This window comes from Hipposideros armiger, unplaced genomic scaffold (assembly GCF_001890085.2).
Source record: "Hipposideros armiger isolate ML-2016 unplaced genomic scaffold, ASM189008v1 scaffold_131, whole genome shotgun sequence".
NCBI lineage: Eukaryota > Metazoa > Chordata > Mammalia > Chiroptera > Hipposideridae > Hipposideros > Hipposideros armiger.
This window is the reverse complement of record NW_017731481.1, coordinates 976,065-982,517: the sequence shown is the minus strand read 5'-3', so window position 1 is coordinate 982,517 and position 6,453 is coordinate 976,065.

Here is a 6,453-nt window from a genome sequence, read left to right as displayed (position 1 = left end):
TTTAGTATAGTATACTACAGATATACTATATTATATAGCATAAATGATCATTTGTGAACTTCCTAAAATGACAGCACAAACGAGGATTGGTTAAAAGAACTGAGCATAGATTAGGTGTTGAGCTCGCTTCCTGAGCAAATGTATCAAAAACACTAAATAAGAACTATCTGTTAAGTCAGGAGACTCTAGGGTACAGAGAAGATGTCTTCCCTGGTGCCTCTGAAGGCCTCTCGCGAGGACAGAGCTAGAGGCCTCAGATTTCCGTTTGCAGGTCAGATTACAAGCAGCTGAGCGCTCAAATCCTCACGCAGCCACGCTGAGGCCGGGCAGCTTGTCGAGCTTCTTCTTTCTCAGAATTCTATAAAAATCTCTTTCGCTGCTCACTTGTTTAGGAGCCCAGAAGAGGGTGAGCAAGCCAAGAACCAGAGAAGAGGCTGCGGCCTTTTCCAATTCCTGTTTTCTATTCTTAGAGTAAATAAAGACGGGAAGGAGAAGAAATGATAAAAATCTTTTTAAAGATGGCCAAGTGCTGCCTTTGTTCTCAGTTTGGTTCCCAAATGGGCTGGTACAAAACTGGTACCTGAGGAAACTATTATGAACCTAACTGAGGGCTTTTCAACTCAAACCCAATATATACATCTTCATGGTACTTAGAGTATTCCCAGAGGATGTTCAAGTCAATAGTGAAGGTAATTATTTCTTCCCTTTTTTTGCCCCTTGTGTTCCATCGCCAATACCTAGAATGACTCTACATCCATGCTGGTTACTAACCTTACTGAAATGTGTGATACGATGGTATCTATATATCTCTGGCTTGTTTGTATCTACATCATACATATTAACATTTTCATGGCATTTTCTACTTTATAAAGCACTTCATGTTTCATAAGGACTTTATAAGATCTCCCGAGGTAAGATAACTATTCAGCTTTTTATATGAGAATACCGAGTTTAGAGAGAGAAATGACTTTCCCTGGGACATGTAATTAGATAGGGAGGAGTGGGTAGTGAGAAGTGAAGCTGGAATTTAAATTTTCTGACCCCAATATTCTTTTTTTTTTAAGCTGAGCCATCCTGCCACCTGTTGGCAGCTCAGCGGCAGCTCAGCTCAGGCCGTGAATGGAACCGGCGACCCTGTTGCTCAGAGCTCGCACTCTTGAGTGAGCTCTTAACCAACTGAGCCGCTCGGCCAGCCATGTGACCCCAATATTCTTGACGCACTAAACTGTATATGAACCATTTGCTTATTTGACACCCACTGTAGGTAGAACCTGTTCTCTCACTTAGTGTGGGGTAGTAAAGGATTATTATTATTTTTAGTAACATTGTATGTTTCAGGTATACAACTTTATAATACATCATCTGTATATTCCATTGTGCGATCACCACCCAAAGTCTAGTCTCCTGCAAACACCATATATATGATCCCCTTTACTCTCTTTATCCTCCCCCACCCCCTTCCCCTCTGGTAACCACCATGCTGTTATCTATGTCTATGAATTTGTTTGTTTGTTTTGTTTGTTCATTTGTTGCTTTTTGTTTTATATCCCACATATGAGTGAAATCATGTTTTTTGTCCTTTTCTATCTGATTTATTTATATCACTTAGCATAACACTCTCAAGATGCATCCATGTTGTTGCACATGGCAATATTTCATTTTTTATGGCTGAGTAGTATTCCATTGTATATATGTACCACATCGCCTTTCTCCAATCACCCATTGAAAGACATTTAGGTTGTTCTCATGCCTTGGCTATTGTGAATAATGCTGCAGTGAACATAAGGGTACATATATCTTTATGAAAGGATTATTTTTGGAGGACCAGAGGGTAAAAGAAGTCATAAGAGAAGGGAGTATGGAGGCACAGGGTTCCTGTGGGATCTTTGGACCCTGCCAGTGTTGTGAACACAGAAAGCTCTGTTTCTCAAGGTTAGGGGATGGCTGAGTTTCACCACTCTGTGTAGCTTTCCTTTTTATCACTCAACACATTTTTACAAGTGAAGCTGTGTTAAAAAATTCAGAAACAGTTTTGAAGTAAAAAAGAGTCTTTAAAAGTCAGTCTGAGGAGCTTCCAAGTGCTCTTAGGATAATGGTGACTGCCAAAATTGGAAGCTCTTCGCATGTTCTGCAAAAACTACATAGCATAAGGAGAGCAAATGATAGCAGCTATAACCTATGTCTACAACATAACTAAAAGAGGGAACACATATAAACTTCAGTGTATGTGTGAATAAGGAACAGACATCTGAAACCAAAAGAGTTAGTCTGGAGCTCTCACCACAATGGAGAGTGGAGACTGCGCAGAACAGAGAAACATGCATCCGGGTCCTAGCGATGAGAGAACTCAAATAAAATTACTCTTACAAAGCCAGAGATCTATTTGAAGGGGAAATATCAAAAAAAGTCTGAGACCTGGGATTGTAGACACCTGGTTACGGGGGAATCAAAAGAGAAGGATATGAAAGTATGAAAGTAGCGGACCAGAGAAAGCAGTCTTGAGAAAGCACCAATTCTACTAGGTGACTTAGAGGAGGCAGATGTTTCTTGGAGGCTTGATGGGAAAGGGAAAGAAGGAAATAAGAGGTAAAAATTAAGGCTCCTGTAGAAACAGTGGAGCATCATATGACCCAAGGACACAACAAACCTATCCCTATAAAAAAAGATATCATTAATTAAAAATTTTAAAACCTGCATCTTACTACAGTAAAATAAAAGTGAGATTTAAAATTAAGAAACCCAGTAAGTACCTAAACTCTTTACCCCTGAATAACTACACTGTAATTGCTGACACAGGAAGATATAAGACATTTTAAAAGAACGTAACGCAAAAGGCAATATCCATATAAAGCTACTGTGAGATGAAAATGGAAAATGACAGTATTACCCTCTCTCCCAGGAAAACCAACTATAAAGCAGAGGAAAAGCATAACTAAACACCCCATCCAATGTATGTATTCTTTTTTATTTTTTAAAAATTTTACTGGGGAAATGGGGCAGGGGAACAGCGTTGGGGAATTGGGGAAGGGGAACAGACAAGTTGCTGTCCTTTTGTTCTTCAGTCTAGTTGTGGAGGACGGTGCTTCCCTGGCCCATGTTGGTATTATCATTGCGCTCTTCCCAGGCGAGGCAGATAGGTCGTCGGCCACTGGACGGCCACTCACAGCGGCTCTTGGCAGCTCACGTTGGCTGCTGGCTGCTCACGCTGGCTTACAGCCACTCATGGTAGCCCATGGCAACCCACTGCAGTAGGGGCTGCAGCCTACCCGTGGCTGGCGACTCACGGCAGCCCAGCTCCAGGTCGAGCTGTTATTCACCATCTTAGCTAGAGATGTAGAATTAAAAGAAGAAGTGAATAGGATCAGAGAAAAAGTGGTAAATATAGATAAAGAGGCCAAGAAAATCCACCTTTTTTATATTGGAGTTAGGAAAAAAGGAAGAGGAGGAGGAGGAGGAGGAGAGGAAGAGGAAGGAAGGAAGGAAGGAAGGAAGGAAGGAAGGAAGGAAGGAAAGAAGGAAGGAGAACCAGAACTAATATTTAAAGCCATAGCTCAAGAAATATTTCTGAAAATAAAAGAAGCCTCAACTCTTCATATTTAAAGATCTATAATGTACCTAAGAGAACTGGGTTGAAATGATCAGCTATCCTAATAGAACAATTTGACTTCAAAGGTTAAGGAAAAAAAAATATCCTCTGGGTATTCAGTACAACACTCCTCAAATCACTTACAAAGAAAAAAAAGTTGTACTGACATTAACGTTCTCAACTTCAAATACAAGGCAAGTGTGATTTATAGTAAGAAATATATATTTGGTTTTTGTCCACATTCCTAGTACAAATCTCCTAAAATTTTGGAATCTCTAAGTGATAAGCATCTTTTTGTGTGCTGCTGAATGAGTAGTGGGGGTCAGAAGGGGGCTCCCAGATAGCCTTAGGATGGGGCCTGGGTTCTAGGGGCAACCAACCATATGATTAGAAAGTTGGAATTTCCAACCCCATCCCCAACCTCTGGGTAAAGGAGAGGGGTTGAAGGTTTAGTTAATAACCAATGACCAGGGCCGGCTGAGTGGCTCAGTTGGTTAAGAGCTCACTCAAAGGTTTGAGCTCTGAGCAGCAACAGTTCGAGACCAGCCCGAGCTGAGCTCCCGCTGAGCTGCCAACAGGTGGCAGGATAGCTCAGCTAAAAAAAATAAATAATAATAATAACCAATGACCAATGATTTTATCAGTTATGCCTTTTTCATGAGGCCTCCATAAGGAACACTAACTGAAGGGGTTCAGAGAACTTCTTGGTTGGTGAACATGTGGGAGACCTAAGAAGGCTGCATGCCCAGAGAGGGCATAGAAGCTCTGTGCCCCTTCCCACATACCTTGTCCTATGCATGTCTTCCATATGGCTCTTCCTGAGTTGTATTCTTTTGTAATAAACTGGTAATCTATCTAATAAGTAAACTGTTTTCCTGAGTTCTGTGAACCATTCTTGTAAATTATTAAACCTGAAGAGGGGGTTCATGGGAACTTCTGATTTGTAGCCAAGTTGGGCATAAGTTGTGGGTAACCCAAAGACCCATTACCTGTGATTGGCATCTGAAATGGGAGGGGAATAAACTTGTGAGACTGAGTCCTTAACCTGTAATTGTCTGCAGTTAGTGTCAGAATTGAGTAGCACTCCCAGTTAGTGTCTGCAGAGAGTTGAAGAATTGCTTGGTATAGAAAACCCCACACATCTAGTGTCAGAAATATCCTTGAAAGTTGTGTAGTAGAAGTAATAGTAGTAATAAGGAAAATCAGAGAAGCTTTTTATTTCAGCAAGACAATGGAAGAGCAATATTTTAATAAAGCTCAAAGAAAGAATGTGTGCATCAAGAATTTTATATCCAGCCAAAGCGCTCATCAATTATCAAGATTACAGGAATACTTTCAAATATGGAAGAACTCTAAATTATTTTCATACAAACTCTTCCTAAGGACAAGCTTCATTTAAACGGCGTTTTTCATCAGTGAAAATATTGACAATGAGCAGTGAATAGGTTTAGTTGTTAATCTAAGTCTAAAACAAAAGAATGGGTGAGGAATACTATATGCATATTATGTGTTACAACAAAGTAATACTTTAACTAAAATGTGTGAAGAGAAGGGAGAAAAAAGGGCAAAGAGAACAAGCCCAGTGATGTTTGGATGGAAATAGGTGGATGCCAAAGGACATCTTTTAAAGCTGACAAACAAACAGTAGAAACTAAATAAGGAAATGGGAGATAAATTTGTTAGAAAAGGTATTAGTATATAAAAAACTATAGAACAAAAATAAAAACTTCAAAAATCTACCTTTTCCCCAGTAAGTTAAAATGATGAAAGAAACAGGCCACATAGAGAAAGAAAAACAAAAACAGTAAATATGACAAAATGTATCAGTAAATACATTATTTAATGTATGGCAAGATTGAGATAAAATGTTTTGTATATGTCAATAAATATAGTGATCTTATCTCACTTATTAAAAGAAAAAGAATATCACACTGGCTCACAAAGTAAAAAACAACTCTATGCTATATAAAAAAACACACATAAAACAAAGTGATTGAGCAGGGCTGAAAATAAAGAAATGGGTAAACATATTTCAAGAAAAATAATAAGCAAACAGGATGAAGATTCTGATATCAGACAAGGAAGAATTTATCAAAAACCTTAAAGAATAGCAGCAACAATCACCAACCAAACAAAAAAATAGAATACTTTAAAATAGTAAAGGCTACAATTTACAATGAAGATATACTTAAGATATCTACACAACAAATAGCATAGCAACTAACTTCATAAGTCAGAAACAACAAGAAGTGCAAAGAGAAAAAGACAGATGCGCATGTTGATACATTTAGTCCAAGACAGGTCAGTAGACAAAAAGTTAACAAGGATATGAAAGAACTTATTAGAGCTAATGAGTTTACGTCAAACCTTATACCACACTAGCAGTAACTCTTCACAACTCATTTTATGAACACAACTCATTTATGAGCCCAGTATTATCCTGATACCAAAAACAGATAAAAACATTTGTTTGTAGTTACAAATACATGTAGAATAAAAAAACCCACAGGATAATCTTAATAGACACAGGAAAATCATTTGACAAAATCCAACACTGTTAAGTGATAAACACACTCCACAAACTAGGAATGGGGAAGTTTCTTAACCTGATAAAGGCCATCTATGAAAAAACACAGGTAACATCATACTTAAATATGAAAAGCTGAATGCTTTACTCCTAAGCTCAGAAACAAGACAAGGGTGCTTGCTTTCACCATCTCTTTCCACTTTGAAATAGGACTTCAAGCCAGAGGGGTAGAATTTAGGGATGAAAAAGAAATAAAATTTATTCAGATTGGAAAAGAAGTAAAACTCGCTATTCACAGATGACATGGAAAAATGTAATGAATATACAAGGAATATGAAAA